The sequence below is a fragment of the Heterocephalus glaber genome, unplaced genomic scaffold (genome assembly GCF_053883595.1).
Source record: "Heterocephalus glaber isolate CG9 unplaced genomic scaffold, H.glaber_assembly_v1.0 deba00001532, whole genome shotgun sequence".
Taxonomy (NCBI): domain Eukaryota; kingdom Metazoa; phylum Chordata; class Mammalia; order Rodentia; family Bathyergidae; genus Heterocephalus; species Heterocephalus glaber.
The window spans coordinates 20,971,648-20,997,299 of record NW_028258330.1 but is presented as its reverse complement, the minus strand read 5'-3'; the positions used below and the strand labels follow the sequence as shown (position 1 = coordinate 20,997,299).

General features: G+C 38.9%; 1 pseudogene across 1 annotated transcript; it reads right to left on the bottom strand.

Moving 5' to 3' along the window:
* Nucleotides 1–858: 858 nt before the first annotated feature.
* Nucleotides 859–25,117, bottom strand: LOC147824688 (KATNB1-like protein 1 pseudogene; annotated as a pseudogene). The gene has a single exon (XR_015441996.1). The product of XR_015441996.1 is annotated as a KATNB1-like protein 1 pseudogene (transcript).
* Nucleotides 25,118–25,652: the final 535 nt, after the last annotated feature.

Genomic DNA, 25,652 nt, shown 5'->3' with positions numbered 1-25,652 from the left:
TTTAAGAGATGGATACCTGGGAGAAGGTGTAATCTGTAGTCACGAAATCATTTTGTGCATGCATAAAGTTAGCAAACTTCTAGGCATCATACTCTTGTCCTCAGTCTCATTAGCACCATACTCCAACCAAGTTAACTCATGCAAAGAGTTAAATAAAACAGTGATAACTAAAGGAATAGGAATTTAAAAAGGCTGCATTTCATAAATAATTCCTCTCAAATCACAAATGTAGTAATCTGAAATTACTCTAAAGACTTAATAACCAATTACTGTGGAGAGCGAAAGGTTGAAATAACCTTGAGAGACCTCTGAGTCTCTTGAGAACATAATGAATCCTGGATAGGCAGCTGGCACAAAAACAAGGATGGTTACTTGTAACGAGAGTGGTTAAATAGAAAGAGTTCAAATGTCTGCAGTGCAAGGGAACCTTATTCCCGGAGTTGTAAAGATACATTTGACCTTTTCCCTGGAAAATAATTAGTCGCCCGAATTATGTGCTGAGGAGGGGTTGGGGGTTGTGGAAAGGGTATATAAAGGGCAATAAAGTGGGAAGAGGGGTCTCTCCTCTGCCTCTCTCTCCTTTTTCTTTTCCTCAGAGGTTGTGTTTTTCTTTCATCCTCTCCCCTCCTCTCAGGTACTGTTCGACTAGTGATGGCTGGCACCATCAAATTACTACAGTTGATACTCACTGTGAAGAATGCATAGCTATATAAAATATAGCTATGCAAAATAGAATTCAGTGAAAGATATCATTTTAAACATTTTTACAACAAGAAAGATGCTGGAGATTCATATCAATAGTTACTAACTACATAAATTTTAAAGATTTGTATTCTTTAGGATTACTGTGCTTAAGAGAAATTTGATTTTATCTAGCCTCAGATGCTTGTCAGAGATTTATTAAAGAAAAGATGTATGAACCACTAGTAGTGGTATTAAACCCAAATCACTTCCAAGACAGGTAAGATTTAGAGCTATTAAGACTAAAGAACTGGGTTCACTGACATTACAAATGGTATTTTAAAAAAAGATACACACAAAAATAATCACATACAGTCAGCTGGCATTTCATACTAACCACTGGAGAAGGTAGTGATGCATAGTGTTAGAATTTAAAATACAAGGTCAGCTTTAGCTGTAAACAATTCTAAAGCATTGTAACTCTTTAAAGCATATGTAGTGAAAAAGGATTAGAATTCATATAAAAATCAGAAGTAAAAAAGCAAAAAATAGAAATATTTAGTGATTTACTCAAAAGAAGTTTAAATGATACAGAAATGAAAACTATTAGAGATCTATACACAATAAAAAGTGAATATAAATTAGCCAGCTCCATGGACATTTCCAGTTAAACATTCATACAAATACATATTCACCTTTTTCTTTATATAGTAGTAGTACATACATACATGACATGAAAATTCTGGCAAAAAAAATCAGAGATATTAACAATATTCTCACATTTCAAAAATGGTGTGAAATATGTTTTAACAAAAACATTCTACATGAATGTAAACCCCTGATAAATTCCATGATTTTATCATGCCAGAAGCATGTTGGTTTTAATTTTTTAAAAACAAGATATTGGTATTATAACATATTGGCTTATTAATAAGTAAGGCATTTTGTATACACAATATCTTAGTGTGTACAAAAAGTTTTAAGATTATTTACTATGATGTTTTAAACTTTGAAAGTCTCTTCAACATAGGAAAATAGCTGCACACATTTAGGTGTGTTTTTTTTTATAAAACACAAAATAAATCTGTGATTGGTCTCTGGGGTTCATGGTAATAAGTCTTGTTTTATTTTTTTCACATAGTATAAATTATATTCTAATGCAGGTTTGCATTAAAACCCAGTAACTCTTAAACAATGTTACTAAATAACCATAAGTCCCAAATGCAGCAAAGGCAAACAATCTTCATAGTGCACTTTCACCTCACTGAAGTTGAAGCTGGTCATTTTGGATATTTTTCCACTTCAATGTGAAGTAGATTGTTAGGGTTTCATTGGTGGTTTCATTATGTGGATTTTTTAAAAGAAAAGGATGGTTTTGATTTCTTCGACAGCTCAGAGTTGGAAATCATGAGTCCTTTAAATAACCAACTGTTCTTTGGTAGAGGAAATCTCTCAATGCAACTGCAATAAATAAGCATCTACATCCTTAGCTATATTACCAGTATATCCTGGAACCAAAGTAAGATGGTTTTCCTGTTCCCACAATCTACTTAATTGTTGTTTTAAAATCTGAATATTTCTATCATTTATAATTTCTGTTTTGGATGACAGTTTTAACCACCATCTTTTTATTACTGCTTGAAGCCAGTTTAAACCAACTATTACATAGTTTTCAAATTTGCTTTTAAGTAATGACTTTACTAGAGGTAATAAATCTACACAGCAGCCAAATGAGATATATTGTTTTTATTCCTGTAAACTATTGTTGATTACAGGAAGACAATCTACCACAACTCCAAGGTCTTCTATCCTCACTAAATAAGCTACAAGTTCACTTATACTTCTCTTTCTCCAGAAAGTTAAAGCCACATTCAATCTCAAATTCCTGCTGAACAAAATTTGTGCCATTGTTTCATGGTCCTGAGAAACCTCAGAGAAAAACCCACTATATTTTGATGACTGGCTTTCTGCCTGCGAAGAACCAGACTCATTGGAGTTAACCATGTATGTCCAACTAACGTGGTGTAACTTCTCAGGCAGGTGGCCTGCACAAGCCAGCTCATTTTCTTTATTTGCCATGTCACAGCAACCACTTCTAGGGGACTGGTTTTTTTTGGACCAAGGATTTGGAAAGGGATGATGAACTTTCTTTCTGCAATAGATCACCATATGTAGGCTATCCGGGCTTTTCACAGCTTGTCCAACTGTTGTATTTATGTAAGCAGCCAACGGTTTTGGAGATTTCTTAACCTCCTTCTTGTTCTTCTTAGTGAAATTAGAGATCCTTTTTCTAGGAAGATCAGTGGAATGATCCTCAATATTATTCCAAAAGTTCCATTTTTTAACATTGTGATTTTCAGATGCCATAATCTCTTTAACTGCACCTCATTGTACCGTGTCACCTCGGCCCAGCCTGGGCGCTAACGAACAGGGCCCGCAGCCTAGAGCGTCCCTTGGCTCCTGGGCCAGGGCCCACTCACAGCCATTCAAATGCCGCCGCCCAGGCAGCCCGCTGGAATAGCTTCCCCCCCCCCGCCCCGTTTTCATTCTAAATTGCATGGATTTCAACCTTTTCTTTCCTTTTTTTTGATAAGGTTGGCTAAAGGTTTATCGATTTTATTTATTCTTTCAAAAAACCAACGCTTGAATTCATTAATCTTTTGTATCATTCTCTTAATCTCCATTGTATTGATTTCTGCTCTGATCTTTATAATTTTCTCTCCTGTGCAAGCTTTGGGTTTGTTATTCTCTTCTTTTTCTTTGAGTTTAAGGTTCTGCATTATGTTATTTATCTGAGTTCTCTCTGTTTTACTAATATGAGCATTCACTTCTAAGAATTTGCCACATAGAATTGCTTTATTGTGTCCCATAGATTCCTGTATGTTGTACTGGCATTATCATTTACTTGTGGAAACTGTCTAATTTCTTCTTTAATTTCCTCTGTGACCGATTGGTTGTTCAGGAGGGTGCTATTCAATTTCCAGGTGTTTGTGGGAGTTTTGAAGTTTCTCATGTTATTGATCTCCAATTTTTTTTGCACTATGGTCTGATACTATACAAGGGGTAACTTCAATTCTTTTACATTGACTTAGACATGTCCCATGAGCTAGCATGTGGCCTATTCTGGAGAATGACCTGTGTGCAGCTGAAAAGAGTATGTATTCTGATTTTTTGGGGTGGAACACTCTGTAAACATCTATTAAGTCCATTTGTTCAATAGCTTGGTTCAGTTCTTGGATTTCGTTGTTAAATTTTTGTCTAGATGATCTGTCTATTTGTGATAGTGGGATATTGAGGTCCCCCACTAAAATTGTATTAGTACTTATTTGGTATTTCATGTCCATTAATATTTATTTTGTATAGTTGGGGGCATTTGTATTTAGTGCATATATATTTAGGATTGTCATCTCTTCCTCTTGGATTGTTCCCTTCACAAGAATGTAGTGACCATCTTTGTCTCTCTTAATTAGTTTTGGTTTGAAATCTACTTTGTCTGCAAATAACATTGCTACCCCTTCTTTTTTCTGGGTTCCTGTCGTGTGGAGAAATGTTTTCCATACTTTTACCTTCAGTCTATGAATTTCTTTTTGAGTTAGGTGAGTTTCTTGTATACAGCATATTGCTGGATTTTGCTTCTTAATCCATTCTGTCAGTCTATTTCTTTTGATTGGTGAATTGAGGCCATTAATATTGATAGTTATAATTTATAGATATTGACTCATCCTTGTCATGATGTTTTAATGTTGTTGGCTCTTATTTCTTTTCCCCCCTTTCCCTTTAGTTTCTTACCTTGCCTGGTGGCTTCCCTTTGTTGAGTCTCATGGAGTTGTGACCTTCATTGCCTTTTTCTAGGATATTGCTTAGAATTGTTTGGAGTGCTGGTTTGGTGTTCATGAAATTTCTCAGGTGTTCTTTGTCATAGAAGTATCTAATTTCCCCATCAATTTTGAAAGATAATTTTGCAGGATACAACAGTCAGGTTGGAAGTTATTTTCTTTTAGGGCTTGAAATATTTCACTCCAGGCTCTCCTTGATTTGAGGGTTTGTGTTGAGAAGTCTTGGATGATTCTGATGGGCTTTCCTTTGTAGGTGATTTGTTTCTTTTCTCTAGCTGCCTGTAGGAATTTTTTCTTCTGTTGAGTTTCTGGAATCTTGACTATTATATGTCTAGGTGTAGATTTTTTTGATCATGGCTAGTTGGAGTTCTATATGCCTCACTTATCTGTATGTCCAATTCTGTACCTCTGTCTGGGAAGTTTTCTACTATTACTTCTGTCAACAGTTTTTTATGTCAATTGTACTCTCCCCTGTTTTTTTGTGGACTCCTGTCAGTCTTATGTTATTCTTCTTTGCACCATCTAGCAGTTGCTGAATTGATTTCTCATGGTCCCTTCCTATCTTTAAGAAATCTCTGTTTTCATGGTCCTTTACTGCAGTCTTGTCTTCTATATCTGATACTCTATCTTCAGATTCTCTTAGTCTGCTCTGCATGCTTTCAATGGAGTTTTTAATCTCCTGAATATCTGTTTGAATCTGTTTCATGGATTCCATTTCTTTCTTATGTTGGGCAATCATGGTTTCCATTTCTTTCTTGTTCTGGGCATTCATGGCTTCCAGCATGTTTCTGAGCTCATCTGTTTTTTTATCTGTTCTAGAGCCTCTAATCATGTCTTTCACTCTGCTCACCATCTCTGTGTTTATCTGGGAGAATATTTCTGCTCTGAATTTTTCTACAGCCTCATTCATCTGTTTTGTTACTTCCTGTGCTCTCAGTTCAGTGTGTCCAGGTGGTGGATTATCAGACTTTTCCACCTCATTTCCCCCAGAATTTGCCTTTTGGGGGATGAAAGTCTGAGTTTGTGACTTGTTTAAATGTCTTCTCATTTTGTTTTTGGTACTGTCCTTGGTTTAGCTCCTGGATTGATATTTTGAAGTTGCTCATTGTAAGTATCCTTGTTGATGTATTTAGAACACTTATGGAATGATTGCTTCTCAGAGGTGACTTCCAGATATAGCTGGTCTTTAGGTTTTGAGCCTCTAATGTTTCTGAGGCTATCTCATTTTCATTATACCAGGAAGGACAACTGATTAGATGAATCACAACCCATTAGCCCAAGTGATACAATTGGCAACACCATGGCATCAAATGCACCATTAGAGAATGACAATTTGTGGTTGTTATTAATCTATCATCTTTAAAAATGAAGGGCCTCCTTTAGGGTATGTCTCTGCTGTCACAATAGACAACATGGGCAGCAGTGTACTGTTATAAGTGAAAGAGTCTCAGTAAGCTAGTCCCAGACCCTTGAGATTCAGGCAGATTTCTGGCTGCAAGCCCCAAGTTGAGGTCCCTGTCCCTCTTCAGGGTTGCACTCTGCAAGGTTCTATTGCAGGTTTCAGCTGCCTTTCCCCTGAAGAAAGTCCAGGTTCTGATGGGAGCTGATGATCCCTCCAACTTACCAAGCATGGTGGTCTGGTGTGCCTTTATTGCAGAGATTCTCTTTGCTTTTCCAGTGGGCTTGTTTTCATCAGGAAGCCTGAGAAGCCCCTCTCTGTTTTTCACTTCTGCAGCTCAGGACAATGCCTTTTATGTCCTCCTGTGCCTCTGCAGTGTGGAACCAAGTAGCTGCACAGCCAGAAGGCTGGGTGGGGGGCTGTTGTTGGAGGCACCCACATGGCCAAGCTGGGGCTGGTGGGCATGCCCAGGGGTGTCCTCCTCACCCTGTCTTGGTCACAAGCCTGTCTTGATCACAAGCTGGTGGAGCAAGCTGGAGGAAGCAGGTTCCAGTCAGGTTGCAACCACTTACCCCCACTCAGCCCCTCTTAGCCCTGCTTGGCCAAGTTGGGGCTGGCGGGCATACCTGGGGGTGTCCTCCTCACCCTGTCTTGGTTGCAAGCCTGTCTTGATTGCAAGCTGGTGGAGTAAGCCAGAGGAACCAGGTTCCAGTCAGGCTGCAACTGCTCAGCCCCACTCAGCCCCATTCGGCCCTGCTCAGCCAAGCTGGGGCTGGTGGGCATCTTCCATTGACTTCTAAGGAAGAGAATACACCAGGGAATATGTTTGATTGAAAACTTCATTCAAACTGCATAATCATTCTGAAAAAGCATGTTTGGCTTTTACCTTAAAGTTCTTCTTAGGAAAATGTTTGCAGGTTTCCAAGCACTTTTTTGCAATGGAACTGTATGGCACTTTCTAGGCCACATTGCCATTCAGCATAGAAGGCTCATTGAGATGGACAGTACAGATCAGTAATGTATAGAAGCAGATATCTGAGTAATTACTGTTTTACTTCAAACCTGCAGTAGACTTGATTTCCACACAATGCCAATTCTGGCTGCTTTACCTGAAAAGTAACTGCATTTTATGTCATCTACTTCCATTAACTTCTATGGAAAAGAATACACCAGAGAACATGTTTGAGAAAAATCTTCAGATCAAACTGCAGAAGCATTCCTAAAAGTGAGTTTCGATTTTAAACTAAAGTTCTTCATAGGAATACATTTGGAGACATAAAGTCCTTTCTTTGCAAAAGAACTCTATGGCAATTTCTATACCAAACTGCCAATAATAATAGAAGCCTCATAGAGATGGAATGTGCAGATCTGTTATTTAGAGAGGCAGATACTCAAGTGATTATAGTTTTACTGCATTCCTGCACTGGACTTGATTTCCACAATATGGCAGCTCTAGCTGCTTTCTCTGAAAAGAGAAACTGCCCTTTATATCATCTAATTCCTTTGACTTCTGTGGAAGAGAATACCCCAGAGAAAATATATGAGTGAAAACTTCAGTTCAAACCAGAGAATCATTCTGAAAAGAGTGTTTGGCTTCTAACCTAAAGTTCTTTTTAGGAAAACGTTTGAAGTTCTCCAAGCCTTTTCTGTGCAAGAGAACTAAGTGTATGGCACATTCTAGGCTGAAATGACATCCACATTAGAAACCTCATAGAGATGGAATGTACAGATCTGTAATGTAGAGAGGCAGATATTAGAGTGATTACTGCTTTACTTCATTTCTGCAATACAGTTGATTTCAACACAGTGGCAGTTCTAGCTGCTTTCTCTGAGAAGTAACTGCACTTTATGTCATCCATTTCTATTAACTTTTATAGAAGAGAATACACCAGAAAAAAATGTTTCAGTGAAAACTTCAGTTGAAATTGCAGAACCATTCTCAAGAGTGTGTTTGGCCCCTAACCTAAAATTCCTCTTAGAAAATGTTTGCAGATCTCCAAGCCCTTTGTACACAACAGAACTGTATGACAATTTGTACTCCAAATTGCCATTCACAATGGAAGTCACATAGAGATGGACTGCACAGATCTGTATTGCACATAGGTAGATACTGGGTGATTTCTGTTTTACTTAATCTCTACAATGGAATTGATTTCCACACAATGGCAGTTCTACATGCATACTCTGAGAAGTAACTGCACTTTATGTCATCCACTTTCATTTACTTCAATGGAAGAGAATGCACCAGAGAAAATGTTTGAGTGAAAACTGCAGTTCAAACTGTACAACCATTCTGAAAAGTGTGTTTGGCTTCTAACATAAAGTTCTTCTTAGGAAAACTTTTGCAGTTCTCCAATCCCTTTGTTTTCAACAGAACTGTTTGCACATTCTGGGCCAAGCTGCCATTCACCATACAAAGCCTCATGAAGATGGACTGTATAGATCTATAATACTGAGAGGCAAATATTCGAGTGATTGCTGTTTTATTTCATTCCTGCAGTGGAGTTGATTTATACACAGTGGCAGTTCTTGCTAGTTTATCTGAGAAATAATTTCACTTTCTGTCATCTACTTCCATTGACTTCTATGGAAGAGAATACTCCAGAGAAAATGTTTTAGTGAAAACTACTGTTCAAATGGCAGAACCATTCTGAAAGTGTGTTTGGCTTCTAACCAAAAGTTCTTCTTAGAAAAACGTTTGCAAAATTCTAAGCCCATTCTGTGCAACAAAACTGTATGGCAATTTCTAGGCCAAACTCCCATTCACCGTAGAAGCCTCATAGAGATGGACTGTACAGATCTGTAATGCAGAGAGGCAGATACACAAATGATTACTGTTTTACTTCTTTGCTGCAATGGAGTTGATTTTTACACAAAGGTCATTCAAGCTGCTTTCTCTGAGAAGGAAGTGTACTTCATGTCATCCCCATCCATTGACTTCTGTGGAAGACAATACACCCAAGAAAATGTTTGAGTGAAAACTTTAGTTCAAACTGAAGAACAATTCTGAAAAGGGTGTTTGCCTTTGAAACTAATTATTTAAGGAAGACATTTGCAGATCTCCAAATCCTTTACTTGCAACAGAACTGTATAGCACTTTCTAGGCCAAATTGCTATTCACCATTTGCCTCATAGTGATGGACTGTTCAGATCGGTAATGCAAAGAATCAGATACACCAGTGAATACTCTTTTATGCATTTCTCCAATGAAGTTGACTTCCACACAATGGCAGTTCTAGCTGCTTTCTCTGAGAAGTAACTGCCCTTTATGTCATCCACTAACATTGACTTCTATGGAAAAGAGTACACCAGGGAAAATGTTTGAGTGAAATCTTCAGTTGAAAATGCAAAATCATTCTGAAAAGTGTGTTTTGCTTCTAACCTAAAGTTCTTCTTAGGAAAATGTTTGCAGGTCTCCATGTCCTTTCTTTGTTGCAAAACTGTATGGCACTTTCTAGGGCAAATTGCCATTCACAGTAAAAGCCTCTCAAATAGACGCACTGTACAAATCTGTACTGCAAGGGCCAGGGATTTAGCTCAGTAGTTCTGCTGCCTGTCTTGCAAGTGCAAAGACCCAAGTTTTATTCCCAGTACCAAAAAAAAAAAGAGTTTAAGACATCTTTAATGCAGCAAGGCAGACACTCGAGTGACTACTGCTTTACTTTATTCCTGCAATGGAGTTGATAGCCACCCAATGGCAGTTCCAGCTCCTTTTTCTGAGAAGTAGCTGCACTTGGTGTCATTCACTTCCATAGATTTCTATGGTAGAATATACATCAGGGAAAATGTTTGTGTGAAATCTTCAGTTCAAACCTCTGAACCATTCTAAACAGTGGGTTTGCCTTCTAATTTAAAGTTCTTTTTTGAAAAATGTTTGCACATCTCCCAGCCCTTTCTTTGCAACAGAACTTTATGGTACTTTGTAGGGCAAACTGTTCATCCACAGTGGCAGCCTGAGAATTGTGCCCTGTACAAATCTGTAATGCAGAAAGGCAGATTGTCTAATGAATCCATGCATATGAGTTTCTATTTGGGTACTCACATAATATACATTGAGTTTTAGAACTGCTTTCAGTTAGGAACATATGCTGTTTACTCACTTGCTCTACCATTCACTCCAATGGTCCAGAATACACCTCTAAAGTCTTAGAGTGAAATCTTCAGAACCATTTTTGTTAGGTAAGTATGCTTCTTACATAGAGGTGTTATTATCAAAATTTTAGAACTTTCCAAGTTCTTTGTCACAGACCTGCTTGGTACTTTCTAGGCCAAACTACCATTCACAGTGGCAGCCTGTGAGTTGTGCACTTTGCAAATCTGCAATTCAGAGTTGCAGACAGTTGAATGAATTCATCCAAATGAGTTTCACATTGGGTAGTTACCTGCCATACACTGAGACTTGTAACTGCTTCCAGATAGGAGCAAAAGCACTTTATGTCATACAACTCCATTTAATTCAGAATATTCCTCTGAATATATCAGACTTTGGGATTCAGCTCAAACAGTAGAACCACTGTGGGAAGGCAGGTAGCCTTCTAACATAATCTTTTTATTAAGAAATCTAGTAAATCACTTCTCAGCCTTTTGGCTAAGATCAAGTGAAGAAATCTATTAAAACTCCAAGATCTTTCCCTGTCAGAGAGCTTCATGGCCCTTTCTAAGCCAAAATGCTGTTCACTATGGCAGCCTGTTTGTTGTGCCCTGTACAAATTACTATTTACAATTCTCCAAGTTCTTTCTCTGTTTTAGACCAGCATGGTACTTTCTAGACAAAAAATGCCATTTGCAGTGGCAGTGTGAGTGTTGTTCCCTGTACACATCTGTAAAGGACAGAGGCAGACTGTTGAATAAATCCATGCAGACGTGGTTCTCTTTGGGGAGCTATGTGCCATACACTGAGAGTTGTGCCTGCTTATAGTTAGGAGCAAATGCATTTTGTATGCTGCACCTCCACTGTGTTCAAAGGAGCAGAATACACCTCTGAAAAATCTTAAGAGTACAAACTTCAGTTCAAAGAACAGAACCTTTATGGGAAGGCAGGTAGACTTCTAAGATAGAGTTGTTATTTGGGAAACATTTAGAACTCTCCAAGCTCTTTCTCTGTCACAGAGCTACATGGTATTTTCTGGGGCAAACTGCCATTCACAGTGGCAGCTTGAGAGTGGTACCCTGTAGAAATCTGTAATGCAGAGAGGCAGACAGTCAAATGAATCCATGTAGATGTGGTTCTCATTGGGTATTTACCACTTATACATTGGGAGTTGTGACTACTTACAGTTAGGAGCAAATGCCCTATATGTCCTGCACCTCCATTTATTTCAGTGGGTCAGAATACACCTCTGAAAATCTTAGAGGGCCAACTTCAGTTCAAACAGCAGAGCCATTCTGGCATATCAGTTAGGGTTCTAACATAGATTTATTATTAGGGAAACATTTAGAACTCCCCAAGCCCTTTCCTTTTCACAGATCTACAGAGTACTTTCTATGCCAAACTGCCATTCACAGTGGCAGCCTTAAAGTGATGCCCTGAACAAAACTGTAATGCAGCAAGGTAGACAGTCGAATGAACCCATGCAATGGGGTTCTCTTTGAAGAGTTACCTGCCATACACTGAGATTTGTTACTGCTTCCTGTTAGGAGCAAATGCACTTTACATCCTGCCCCTCTATTTACTGGAATGGGCAAGAATACACCTCAGAAAATCTTAGAGTGCAAACTTTAGTTCAAACATCATGACCATTCTGTTAAGGCAGGTAAGTTTCTATCATAGAGTTTATATTAGGGAAACATTTGGAACCCTCCAAATTTTTCTCTGTCACAAAGCTACATAGTGATATCTAGGCTAAACTACAATTCACAGTGGCAGGCTGAGAGTGGTGCCTGTACAAATCTGTAATGCAGAGACAGACAGTGGAATAAATCCATGAAGGTTGGGTTCTCTTTGGGTGGTTACTGTCATACATTGAAAGTTGTAACTGCCTCCAGTTATGAACAAATGCACTTTATGTCCTGCATCTCCTTTCCTTAAATGGTGCAGAATAGAGCTCTGAAAATCAAATATGTAAACTTCAGTTCAAACAACAGTACCATGCTGGAAAGAGAGGCAGGCTTTTTACATAGAGTTGTCATCAGGAAAACATTTAGAAATAGCCAAGCTTTCTCTCTGTCACAAAGCTGCATGGTACTTTCTAGGCCAAAAGGCCATTCACAGTGGGAGCCTGAGAGTAGTGCCCTGTACAAATCTGTAATGCACAGCAGCAGACAGTTGAATAACTCCATGCACATGGGGTTCACTTTGGGCTATTACCTGCTGTGGGCTGAAAGTTGTAACAGTTTCCACTTAGGCATAAATGGACTTTATATCCTGAACCTATATTCACTTCAGTTGAGCAGGATACACCTCTGAAAATCTTAGAGTACAAACTCCAGTTCAAAGCAGAACCATTTTAGGAAGTCAGTTATGCCTCTAACATAGAGTTGTTTTTATGGAAACATTTAGAACTCTCCAAGATCTTTCTTTTTCACAGAGCTGCATAGTATTTTCTAAGCCAAACTCCCATTCACAGTGGCAGCCAGAGAGTGCTGCCCTGTACAAATCTGTAATGCAGGGAAGCAGACGAATGAATCCATGCAGAAAAGGTTCTCTTTGAATAGTTACCTGCCATACACTGAGCCTTGTAACTACTTCCATTTATGGGCAAATGCACTTTATGCCCTGTACCTCCATTCACTTCAGTGGTGCAGAATACACCTCTGAAAAATCTTAGAGTACAAACATCAGTTCAAACAGCATAACTATTCTGGAAAGTCAGTTACACTTCAAACATAAAGTTGCTATTAGGGAAACATTTAGAAGTCTCCAAGCTCTTTCTCTGTCACAGAGCTGCATGGTGCATTCTGGGCCAAACTGCAATTCACAGTGACAGCATGAAAATCATGCCCTGCACAAATCTGTAAGGATAGAGGCAGACAGTAGAATGAATCCGTGCAGATAGGGTTCTTTTGGTTAGTTACCTGCCATACACTGAGATTTGTAACTGCTCCAGTTAGGAGCAAATTCACCGTATGTCCTGCACCTTCATTTACTTCAATGGGGCAGAATACACCTCTGAAAATGAAATATGCAGTGTAGTTCAAACAATAGAATCATGCTGGCCAAGGAGGTCTGCTTCTTAGATACAGTTGCTATTAGGGAAACATTTAGAACTCTTTAAGATCTTTCTCTGTCATACAACAGCATGGTACTTTCTAGGCCAAACTGCCATTGACAGTAGCAGCCTGAGAGTGGTGTTCTGTACAAATTTATAATGCAGAGAGTCAGACAGTGGAAAGAATCCTGCAGATGGGGTTCACTTTAGTAGTTACCTGTGATACACTGGAATTGTAACCTCTTCCAGATAGGAGCAAATGCACTTTGTATCCTACACCTCCATTCACTTCAATTGGGCAGCTCACACTTCTTAAAATATTAGACTGCAAACTGCAGTTCAAACAGCCCAACCATTCTGGGAAGTCTGTTACTTTATGGGCTAAAGTGCCATTCACAGTGGCAGCCTCAGAGAGGTGCCCAGTAGAAATCTGTAATGCAGAGAGGCAGACAATCAAATGAATCCATGCAGAGGAGGGTTTTGGGGGGTAGATGCCTGAGAAACATTTACTTTGTAACTATGTTGATGTAGAAGCAAATGTACTGTATTTTCTGCACCTCCATTCACTTCAGTGGGCAGAATACACTTCCGCAAATCTTAGATTACAAACTTCAGTTCAAACAGCAGAACAACTCTGGAAAGTCAGTTAGGCTTCTAACATAAGTTTGTTATTAGGGAAACATTTAGAACTCTGCAAGATCTTTCTGTGTCACAGAGCTGCATGGCATTTTATAGGCCAAACTGCCATTCACCATGGCAGCCTGAGAATGATGCCTTGTACAAATACATAATGAAGAGAGCCAGATAATCAAATGATTCCATGCAGATGCAGTTCTCTTTATGTAGTTACCTGCCACTTCTAACTGTTTCCATCTAGGAGCAAAAGCACTTTATTTCCTCCACCTGCATTCACTTCAATGGGGCCCACTGTCCCTGTGAAAATCTTAGACTCCAAAATTCAGTTAAAAGAGCAGAACCATTCTAGAAGGTCAGTTAGACTTTTAACATAGTTGTTGTTAGGGAAATATTTAGAACTCTCCAAGCTCTTTCTATGTCACAGAACTGCAGAGTAATTTCTAGGCCCAATTGCCATTCAGAGTGGCAGCCTGTGTGTGGTTCATTTTTTTTCTGCTTTAAATGTTTGATATAATTTATCAGTTAAAACTTATATGAGCCTGTTGTCATATAGGTAAGTTTTCAAGCTAGGAATATACTTTCTTTAATAGGTGCTATTCAAAATTAATATTTCCTCCAGAGTTAGTTTCATTAATTTGTCTTCCAAGGTACTTCTCAGAAGTTGTCAAACTTATTTCAAAAAATATTTTTATAATATGCTCTTTATATCCTTTTAAATTCTGTAAAATCTGTGGTAATGTCTCCTAGATCTTGATATTGTAATTTTTAAAATGTATAATTGATATTGTGTAATAGGAAGAAAAGGTCTAAAGGATCAGGGGAAGTGGGAGGGGTAGGGGCAAGGAAAGAAGGGAAAAGAAAAAATATGAGAAAGGAAAAAAACGGAATCAAAGACTTTGCAAATAGGAAAGGGTAGAGGGGGTGAAGGCAGGATGGGGAAGGGGAAAAAATAAGAACCAAGATATTCATGTAATGGTACAAGATCCCAATGATGAATGTAACTGTATTTTATACATAAAATGTACCAGTAAACTTGGAAAAAAATAAATACCAATGGCTCATTCAATGGTCTATGATAACCAGGGACCCTATTGGGCCCTGTTGTTTCCCAGTTATGACCAGACAGGAGGCCACTGATCCTCAACAGATAATATATGAACATCAAGGAATAAAGTACATGATATTGAAAAAATTAAAATCAGAACATAATGAATAAAGGGGCACAAGGGTCTTTTACACTGGGGCTCTTGGACCTCCATTTTGGGGGTTCTGTACATGGCCCCACAGGACATTAAACATCTCAGCCATTTCTGCTTATCACCAGGCCATTATCTTCATTTTAGTGTACAGCTAAAGGAGCTCACTGCAGAACAGGCAGGCAGAAATAGAGTGACTGGCAGGCCAGACACTACAAAAGACATGCTATTAGGTGTTGGGGCCTTCTGCAGTTCTAGTGCACCAACTGACCTATCCCAGTGAGGCATATGACCAGATAAGTTTGTTGGTGAAATTGGCATGGGGCACCATCCCTGAAGAGGGCACTCCAGTTCTCTCCTTCTTACATATCTTTCAGGGCACTAAAGAACAATATGCTAAATTCCTTGCTAGATTAGAAGAGGTAGTTCACAGACAAATCCCCCATGCACAGGTGGGCAAAATTATAGTACTGCAATTGGCCTTTGAAAATGCAAATGAAGATTGTAAACAAGCCCTTGGGGTTGTTAGGGCTACTAAAAATCTTGGAAATGATCTAAAATCTTGCAGAGATGTAGAAACTGAATCTCATAAAACTTCCATGCTGGCATAAGCAATGTTATGTCTTACAAAGAGGGCAAAAACCAATAATATCCAATATTTTAATTGTGGAAAGCCAGGACACATCTGTAAGCAGTGTACCACTCTGGCTAAATCAGGAATCACAGTTCCACCTCTCACAGAGGTGAATACAGGAGAGAATAGTAATCCAGCCCCTGGTCTTTGCCCTTGATGTGAAAAAGGAAATCACTGGATAAAAAAAATTTTCACTCCAAATTTCATAACAATGGCACCATCCTTATGGAAAATGTGAATTGAGCCCAGCCCTGGGCCCTTCAAACAACAGAGGCCTTTCCAATAGAGACAATGAGCAGCAAGCTATCTTGGGTTCCTGGCAGAACATTTCTTTGCTCACTCTTGGATTTCCAGGGACCACAGGACTAGACCTCCCTGTGGACCAAAGACTAATGTTTGTTGGGGAAGATAAGCCAGTAAAGATGCCCACTGGAATCTGGGGACCATTGCCTGAAAGTACTGTTGAATCAATTATGGGTAAAATTAGTCTAAATTTGCAAGGAATGTATAACTGTGGTGCCTGGGCTGATCAATTATGATTATGAAGGAGAAATCCATGTTGTAGCTCATTCTGTCTGTGGACATTTGGGTTTTTGAACCAGATGATTATGTTTCTCAACTGATATTTCTTCCTTTGATAAAACTTCCCTCTAAGCAGTACAGGAAACAGCAGAGAAAAGAAGGAGGTTTTGGTAGTATGACAAGTAATTTGTTTTACCCAAGAATTAGGTGGGGGAAGACCTATGTGTAGAATAAAAATAAAAGAAAAATATTTTGAAGGATCACTAGATTACAGCAGCTGATGTGTCTGTTATGGCCACTGAGCAGGCGCCTCCTGTCTGGCCTCTGAAGGCTGATGCCACTTCATTAGTGGGACTTGGTTTGCCTCAACAAGTATTACAAAGTGCAAGTCTACCTTACTCAGTACCAGAAAAATCAAACCAGGACCTTTCAACCTTATGTGGCTCTTATACCAATAAAATTATAGGAAAGAGATCTCTTAAAGGAATGTGTAACTGTACTATTGAACCCACTAATGTGGCAGAACAAATTATGAAAAAATAGAATATCAGTTAATTTTTGATTTAGGAAAAAAATTGCAAGGTAGTCCCAAGCCACTATCAGTTACTCCTAAATTAGATAATGCAGGGATAGGTTATCTGCCTCCTTTATGATAGAGGCCATCAATGCTTCTCTCCCTGGGGCAGATTTGTGACTTCAATGGAAGACAGACACCCCAGTCTAAATGGATCAGTGGCCCTAAATAAAGAGAAGCTAAAATACTTACATTCTTTAGTATGAGTACAAATAAAATTAGGGCACTTAGAACCATCCACTGTCCCTTGGAACACTCCTGTGTTTGTGATTCCAAAGAAATCTAGAAAATGGAGATTGCTAAAGGATTTAAGGGCTGTAAATGCTTGTTTACAACCAATAGTGGGCTTATAGCCTGGCCTCCCATCTCCTATAGCCATCCCTCAAGAATGACCATTGATTATCATTGACCTTATGGGTTGTTTTTTCAAATGTTTATTTTATTTTATTCTATTTCTCCCCACAAGTCCCCTCCCTTCCCTATGTACAAAAGGTGTTTCCATTTTTTCTTTCTAACTACTCTTTTTTTCTTGTTTCCTCCTTCCTTTCTCCCTCCCTCCTCCCTTGTTCCCCTTCCCATTTGAACACCTTCTTTCCATTTCCAAATATCCATTATACATTTCAGCCCTTATTTCCATTTTTGGTTTCTCACACCAGAGAAACAATACAGTATTTAAACATGTGTATCCGATTTTTGCAGGGGAGTATGGTCTCAAGGTCCATCCATTTAGCTATAAATATCTGAAGCTCATCCTTCTTTATGGCAGAGTAATACACCTTTGTATAAAAAAGTCCACATCTTCTTTATCCACTTATCAGTATATGGGCATTTGGGCTGTTTCCAAGATTTAGCTATTACAAACTGTTGCTATAAACATGGGTCCACATATATCACTGTGATATGATGCTTTTAATTCTTTTGCGAAGATGCCAAGAAGAAGTACAACTGGGTCAAATGGGCCTGCTAGCTTTAGTTTTTTGAGAAATCTCCACACTGATTTCCACAGTGTTTACACCAACAGTGAAGTATTCCTTTTCCCCTCATAGACCCACCAGCATTTGTTATTCATTGATTTCTTGATAACAGCCATTCTTTCTGGAGTGAGATGGAATCTCACTGTTGTTTTCATTCACATTTCATGAATGATTGGTGATGTTGAACATATTTTCACATATTTAGTTGCTGTTTCTAATTCTTCATTTGAGAAGTGTCTTTTCATTTCAGATGTCCATTTTTGGATTGGGTCTTTAAATTTGGGGGTTCTGATTTTTTTGAGTTCTTTATATATTTTAGTTAATAGTCCTTTATTTGATGAATAGCTGGTAAAAAAAAAATTCCCACGACTGGTTTGTCTCTTTGCTCTGTTGGTGGTTTCTCTTGCTGTGCAAAAGCTGTTTAATAAGATGATGTCCCAGTTGTTGATTCTTTGTAGTATTTCCCATGCAGTGTGGGTTTTGTTCGTGAAGTCTTTTCCTACTCCTATGCCCTCAAGCATTCTGTTTATTCTCTTTTCCAGCAGATTCAGTGTTTCTGTTTTAATATTTAGATCTTTGATCCATTTCAATTTTATGTCAGTGCACTGGGAAAAATATGGGTCTAGTTTCAATCTTCAGCATGTGGAAAGTCAGTTTTTCCACCCCCATTTTTAAAGAGGCTATCTTTCTTCCAGTGAAGGTGTTTGGCTCCTTTGTTAAAAATAAAGTGGCTGAATTTGAAATAGGAAAAAAGGTCCAAAGACAAAGGGGGTGAAGGGAGGGGAAGGGGAAAGGAAAGGAGGGAAAGGAAAAACTTTGAGAAAAGAAAAAAAATGGAAATGATGTCTATGCAAATAGGGAAGGGTGCACAAGCAATAGGGAAAAAATAAGAACCAAGATACATCAAGGTGGCTGAGTATGTCTGGAGTTGTTTCTACATCCTCTGGTCTGTTCCATTGGTCCTCAGGTTTGTTCTTTTGCCAGTACCATGCTGTTTTCATTACAGTAGCTTTGTAGTATAGTTTCTAGTTGCAAATTGTGATATCCCCTGCCTTGCCTTTGTTGTCCAGAATTGCCTTTGCTATTCAAGGTCTCCTCTGGTTTCAAATGAATTTTAGAATTGTTTTTTCTAGTTCTGAGAGATATGCAGTTGGAATTTTAAATGAGATTACATTGAATCTGTATCGAAATTTTGGAACTATGGCCATTTTCACTATATTGGTTCTTTTTATCCATGAACAAGGATATCTTTCCATTTTCTGATATCCTTTTCAATCTCCTATTTAAGAGTACTGTAATTTTTGATGTAAAGGTCTTTTACTTCCTTTGTTAAATTGATTCCTAGGTATTTCATTTGGGGGGATACTATTGTGAAGGGGATTTTTTTTCCTCTAATTTCTCTTTCTGTGAGTCCATTATTCTTGCACAGGAGGAAGGCTATTAATTTTTTAGTATTGACTTTGCATCCTGCTATGCCACTGAATTTGGTTATCAAATCTAAAAGTCTTTTGGTGGAATTTGGGGGTCTTCTATATAGAGTATCATGCCATCTCCAAATAATGATAATTTAAATTCTTCCTTTTCTATCCTTATTCCATTTATTTTTTTCTTTTGCCTAATCACTCTGGCTAGTGTTTCCAGAATTATATTGAACAAAAACAGTAACAGTGAACATCCTTGTCTTGTTCCTTATTTTAGAGTGAAAGCTTTCAGTTTTTGTCCATTTAGTACGATGTTGGCTGTTGGTTTGTCATAGATGGCTTTTATCGGATTGAGATAAATATCATCAATACTAATTTTCTCAGTTTTTTATCATGAAAGGGTATTGGACCTTGTCAAATGCATTTTCTGCATCTACTCTCAGTTTTTATCCTTGGCTCTGTTAATATAGTGTATTATTTTTATTGATTTTCATATATTGAACTGTCCCTGTATCCCTGGGATGAATCCAACTTGGTCATGGTGAATAACCTTCTTGATGATTTACTGCATTGTTTGCCAGTATCTTATTGAAGATTTTTCCATCTATGTTCATTAGAGAGATTGGCCTGTAATTGTCCTTTTTGGTTGGGTCCTTCTCTGGTTTTGGTATCAGGTTAATACTTGCTTCCAGGAATGATTTTCTGAGTATTGCTTCCCTTTCAATTTCATTAAAGAGTTTGAGGAGTAGTCTTAGGTCTTCTCTAAATTTCTTGTGGAATTCAGCAGGGAACATCAGGGCCAGGGCTTTTCTTTGTTGGTAGGTTTTTAATTACATATTCAATTTCACTGACTGATATTGGTTCATTTAGAATTTCTATACCTTCTTGATTCAGTTTTGGTAATTCATATGTATCTAAGAATCTGTCCATTTCTTCTGTATTTCCCATCTTATTAGAATACAGGTTCTCAAATTAGTTATTGATGGTTTTCTGGATTTCTGCAGGGTTTGTTGTGATTTCACCCTTTTCATTCTTAAGTGCATAGATTTGAGTCTTTTCTTTTTTTACAAGGTTAGCTAAGGATTTGTCAATTTTATTTAATATTTCAAAGAACAACCTATTTGATTCACTGATTCTTTGTATTGTTTTCTTACTCTCCATTGCATTAATATCTGCTCTGATTTTATAATTTCTTCCATTTTATGAGCTTTGGGATTGACTTGCTCTTCTTTTTCTAGAAGCTTGAGGTTCAACATTAGGTTGTTTGTTTGAGCCCACTCTGTTTTCCTGATATGCTAATTCATGGCTATAAATTTTCTTCATAGGACAGCTTTTATTGCACCCCATAAGTTCCAGTGTGTTGTATTGTCATTAAAATTTAACTGTAGCTATTGTCTGATTTCTTTTTAAATTTCAACTGTGACCCACTGATTGTTTAGGAGGCTGTTATTAAATTTCCATGTGTTTATGAAGTTCTTGTGGTTTATTTTGCCATTGACTTCCAATTTCACTGCACTATGGTTTGATAATATGCATGGGATTATTTCAATTCCTTTGCATTTACTTAAGCATGTTATTTGAGTATATGGCCTATTTTGGAGAAAGTCCCATGTGCAGCTGAGAAGAATGTGTATTCTGATGTTGAGGGGTTGGACACTCTGTAGACATTTACTAAGTCCTTTTGTTCAAAAGTTTCATTCAATTATAATATTTCATTGTTGATTTTTTTGTCTAGATGATCTATTTGAGACAGTAAAGTATTGAGGTTTCCTATTGCAACTGCATTAGTGCTTATATAATTTTCCATGTCCATTAATATTTGTTTTATATAGTTGGGTGTGCTGCTATTTGGTGCATATGCATTTATGATTGTTATCTCTTCCTCTTGGATTGCTTCCTTTACCAGGATGTAGTAGCCTTCATCTCTCTTAATCAGTTTTGGCTTGAAATCCACTTTGTCTGCAAATAAAATAGCTACCCTTCCTTTTTTTCTGTGTCCCTGTAGCATGGAATATTGTTTTCCATCCCTTGACTTTCAGTCTATGAATTTGTTTTTGCATTAAATGTGTCTCTTACATGTAGCATATTGTTGGATCTTGCTTCTTGATCCATTCTGCCAGTCTGTTTCTTTTGGTTGGTGAATTGAGACCATTAACATTGATGGTTATAACTGATATGTATTGCCTTATCTGTCATGATATTTTCCTGCTGTTGCCTTCCTTCTTTCATTTTCTGTTTAATTTCTTGCCTTGCCTGATGGATTCCTTCTGTTGGAGTTCTTGGTTGTAATCTTTTTTTTCCATTAAGTTTATTGGTACATTTTAGGTATACAATATGGTTACATTCATCATCGTTATCTTGCACCTTTACATGATCTATCTTGGTTCTTACTTTTCTTCATTCCCCTGCCCTACCTTCACCCCCTCCTCCCTTCCCTATTTACAAAGACTTTGTTTCCTTTTTCCTTTTCTCATATTTTTTCTTTTCCCTTTTCTTTCCTCTACCCCTCCCACTTCATCTACTCCTTTAGACCTTTTCTTCCTATTTAACAATATCAATTATATATTTTGATCCTTATTTACACTTTTAGCTTTTCACACCAGAGAAACTATTCAGTATTTACATGTGTGTCCTATTTATTTCTCTTAAGAGTCTATCTCAGACAAAGAAGCAAAAGCAGCAAATAAACATATGAAAATATGTTCAACATCACTGGTCATTTGAGAGATGCAGTTGAAAACAATGCTGAGATTCCACCTCACCCCAATAAGAATGGAGTTGTAATCTTTATTGTCTCTATCTAGAATATCCTTCAGAACACTTTGGAGTCCTGGTATGGTGATCATGAATTTCTTCAGTTGTTCTTTGTCATGGAAGCATCTTATTTCTCCATCAGTTTGGAAGGACAGTTTTGCAGGGTACATCAATATGGGTTAGAGGTTTTCTTTTAGGGCCTGCAATAGTTCATTACAAGCTCTCATTGACTTGAGAGTTTGTGTTGAGAAGTCTATTGTGATTCTGATGGGCTTCCTTTATAGGTGACTTGTTTCTTTTCTCTAACAGCTTTTAATATTTTGGCCTTGTGTTGCATTTCTGAAATCTTAACTATGATATGCCTTGGGGAAGATTTCTTTGATCACAGGTAATTGGAGTACTATATGGCTCAGTTATCTGTATGTCAAATTGTTTTTCCCTGTTTGAGAAGTTTTCTGCCATTACTTCTGATAACAGGTTTTTTATGTCATTTGTGCTATCTCCTGCTTTTTCATTGACTCCAATCTTATGTTATTCTTCTCTGCATTATCTAGTAGCTGCTGGATTGATTTCTCATGGTCCCTTACTATTTTTAAGAATTGTCTCTTTGCATGGTTGCTAACCACAATTCTGTCTTCTATATCTGATATTCTGTTCTTACATTGGCTCATTCTGTTGTGTATAATTTGAATAGAGTTTTTACTCTCCTGGATATATTTGAATCTGTTTCATGGATTCCATTTCTTTCCTATGATGAGTGTTCATATTTTCCATCATGTTCCTGAGCTCCTCTATTTTTTATCTGTATCTGCTTTGGAGATACAAAGAATGTCTTTTATTCTGGTCAACATCTCAGTAGTTATCTGGGAAATTATTTCTACTTTGTTTTTTATAGAGCCTGGTTCATGTGCTTTCTTACTTCTGCTGTTACCACTTCAGAGAGTCCAGGTGGGTGGCTTTTGAATTGTTCCACTTCGTTGCCCCAGGGTTTGCCTTTGGTGAGCTAAATGTCGGAGGTGGGGGATACATCTTGTTTAAGCATCTTCTCATTTTCTTTTTTCAAAGTGTGATTTCTGGGTTGACATTGTAAATTGCTTATGACAAGTACCTTCATTGCCAGTATTCAGAACCCTTAGGAAATGACTACTCAGAAACATCTTTCAGGTATAGCTAGCTTTTGGGTTTTGAGTCTGTTGCAGGATCCTAACTCTTCAATTTATTGAGGATGAGAAGTTTCTGCCTGTTTGGCCCAGCTTCCAGTTCTTTGCCACAGACCTATAGGGCTTTTTCAGACCCTTAGGTGATACAGTGCTCCTCTCTGTGGGTCAGCCAAGCAGCGTGAAGTGCCTCAGCTGTGTCCTGGTTCCTGCCCACAGCACAGTGGGGTCCTGGGAGTGGCTTGGAGCTCTCCGATCTTGTACTCCTGTCCCCAGGTCAGCCAAGCAGCGTGAAGCTCCCCTGCTGCATCCCAGTAGCTGCCCATGCCACAGTGAGGTCCCAGGAGTGACGTGGGGCCCCACCTCCATCCAGTGCTACCCTCTGCGGGTCAGTGAAGCAGTGTGAACCTCCTCGGCTGTATCCCAGCTCCTGACTATGCAACAATGAGGTCCCAGAAGTGGCTAGGAGCCCCGCCTTCATCCAGCACTCTGCTTAGCCACATGGGAGGCTAAAAGGCCCAGTTCCAATCCGCCCCAAGCCCCAACTTCCAGCTCTTCTGCTGCCTGGTCCCACAATAGAGAGGCACAGGGGATTGTACTTCACGTAGCTAAACGTGATAGATTAATAACTACCACAAAATGTCATTTTCTAAGCTGTGCTTGATGCTAAGGTATTGCTGATTGTATCATTTGGGCTAACAAGTTGTAATGAATCTAATCAGGTTTCCTCACCGGCATAAGTAAAAAAAATAGCCTGACAGTGAATAGAGCCTCAAAACCTAAACACAAGCCATATCTGGAGGACACCACTTAAAAGAAAGCATTTCACATGGGGTTGAAACAAACGCACCAAAGATACCTGAATTAAGCAATCTTGAAATATCAACCCAGGAATTAAATCAAGGACAGTACCAAAAACAAAAATGAGAAGACACTTCAGCAAGGCACAAATCCATTCTTCCATGCGACAAAAAGGAAATTCTGGGGGAAATGAGGTGGAAAAGTCTGCAAATCAACCGCCTGGACACACTGAACTGATAGAACAGGAGGTAAGAAAGAAGATGCATGAGGCTCTAGAAAAATTCAAAGCAGAAATAATCTCCTAGATAAATACAGACATGGTGAGCAGAGTGGAAGACGTGATTACAGGCTTTAGAACAAAAACAGATAAGAAAAAAGATGAGAGAAGAAACATGCTGGAAGCCATGAATGCCCAGAACAAGAAAGAAATGGAAACCGTTCATCGCCCAACATAAGAGAGAAATGGAATCCATGAAACAGATTCAAACAGATACTCAGGAGATTAGAAACTCCATTGAAAGCATGCAGAGCAGACTGAGAGAATCTGAAGACAGAATATCAGATATAGAAGACAGGATTGTGGTTAAGGACCATGAAAACAGAGATTTCTTAAATGTAGTAAGGGACCATGAGAAATCGATCCAACAGCTGCTAGATGATGCAAAGAAGAATACCATAAGGCTGATAGGAGTCCACGAAAAAACAGGAAAAAGTACAATAGACGTAAAAAAAAAACTGTTGACAGAAGTAATAGTAGAAAACTTCCCAGACAGAGGTACAGAATTGGACATACAGACAAGTGAGGCCTATAGAACTGCAACTAGACACGACCAAAAAAAATCTACACCTAGACATATAACAGTCAAGATCCCAGAAACCCAACAGGAGAACAAAATTCTACAGGCAGTTAGAGAAAAGAAACAATTCATCTACAAGGGAAAGCCCGTCAGAATCACGACAGACTTCTCCACACAAACCCTCAAATCAAGGAGAGGCTGGAGTCAAGTATTTCAAGCCCTAAAAGAAAATAACTTCCAAGCTAGACTGTTGTATGTGGCCAAATTATCTTTCAAAATCGATGGGGAGACCTGAGGCTCTCTAAGGTGCGGCGACCGGCCTGGTGAGACAAGACAAGCAGCTTGCAGCTCCTTAGGCTGTCCCGGGCCACGCCCATGGCACAGTGAGGCCACGGAGGGGTCTTGCAGCCCCACCCCCACCCCCACCCAATGCTCTCTAAGCTGGGGTGACCTGCCCGGTGAGACAAGACAAGCAGCTTGAAGCTCCTGAGGCCGTCGCGGGCCACGCCCATGGCAACGCCCATGGCACGGTGAGGGGGTCACAGAAGCCTCTTGCAGCCCCACCCCCACCCCACCGGATGCTCTCTAAGCTGCGGTGACCTGCCCGGTGAGACAAGACAAGCAGCTTGAAGCTCCTGAGGCCGTCGCGGGCCACGCCCACGGCACGGTGAGGTCCGCTTAGCCGCGTGGGCACCTCCAACACTCAGTCCCCCCCCACCCCCACCCCCGTTGCACCGCCTACCTTCTGGCTTTTCTGCTACCTGGTCCCACACTACAGAGGCACTGGAGATTATAAAGACCCTTGTCCTGAGCGCCACAAGATAGAGCAGAAGTTAGTAAGAGAAAGAGGGCTTCTCAGGCTCCTAGAAGCAAACTGAAGCTCAGCAGAAAAGTAAAGAGAACCTCTGCAGTAAAGGCACATCACACCACTGTACTTGCTCTGCTGCTGGCTTGCTGAGACTCATTGACTTCTATATGCACAGGGATTCCTGCATTGCCTACTGTGACAGCAGAGACATACCCTGAAGGAGGCACATAATTTCTTTTCCTATGTGCAAAAATCAAAAAAAAAATTTTTTTTTGATTCTTAACTTTTACTTTTTTCCTACTCTTCAAAGTCTA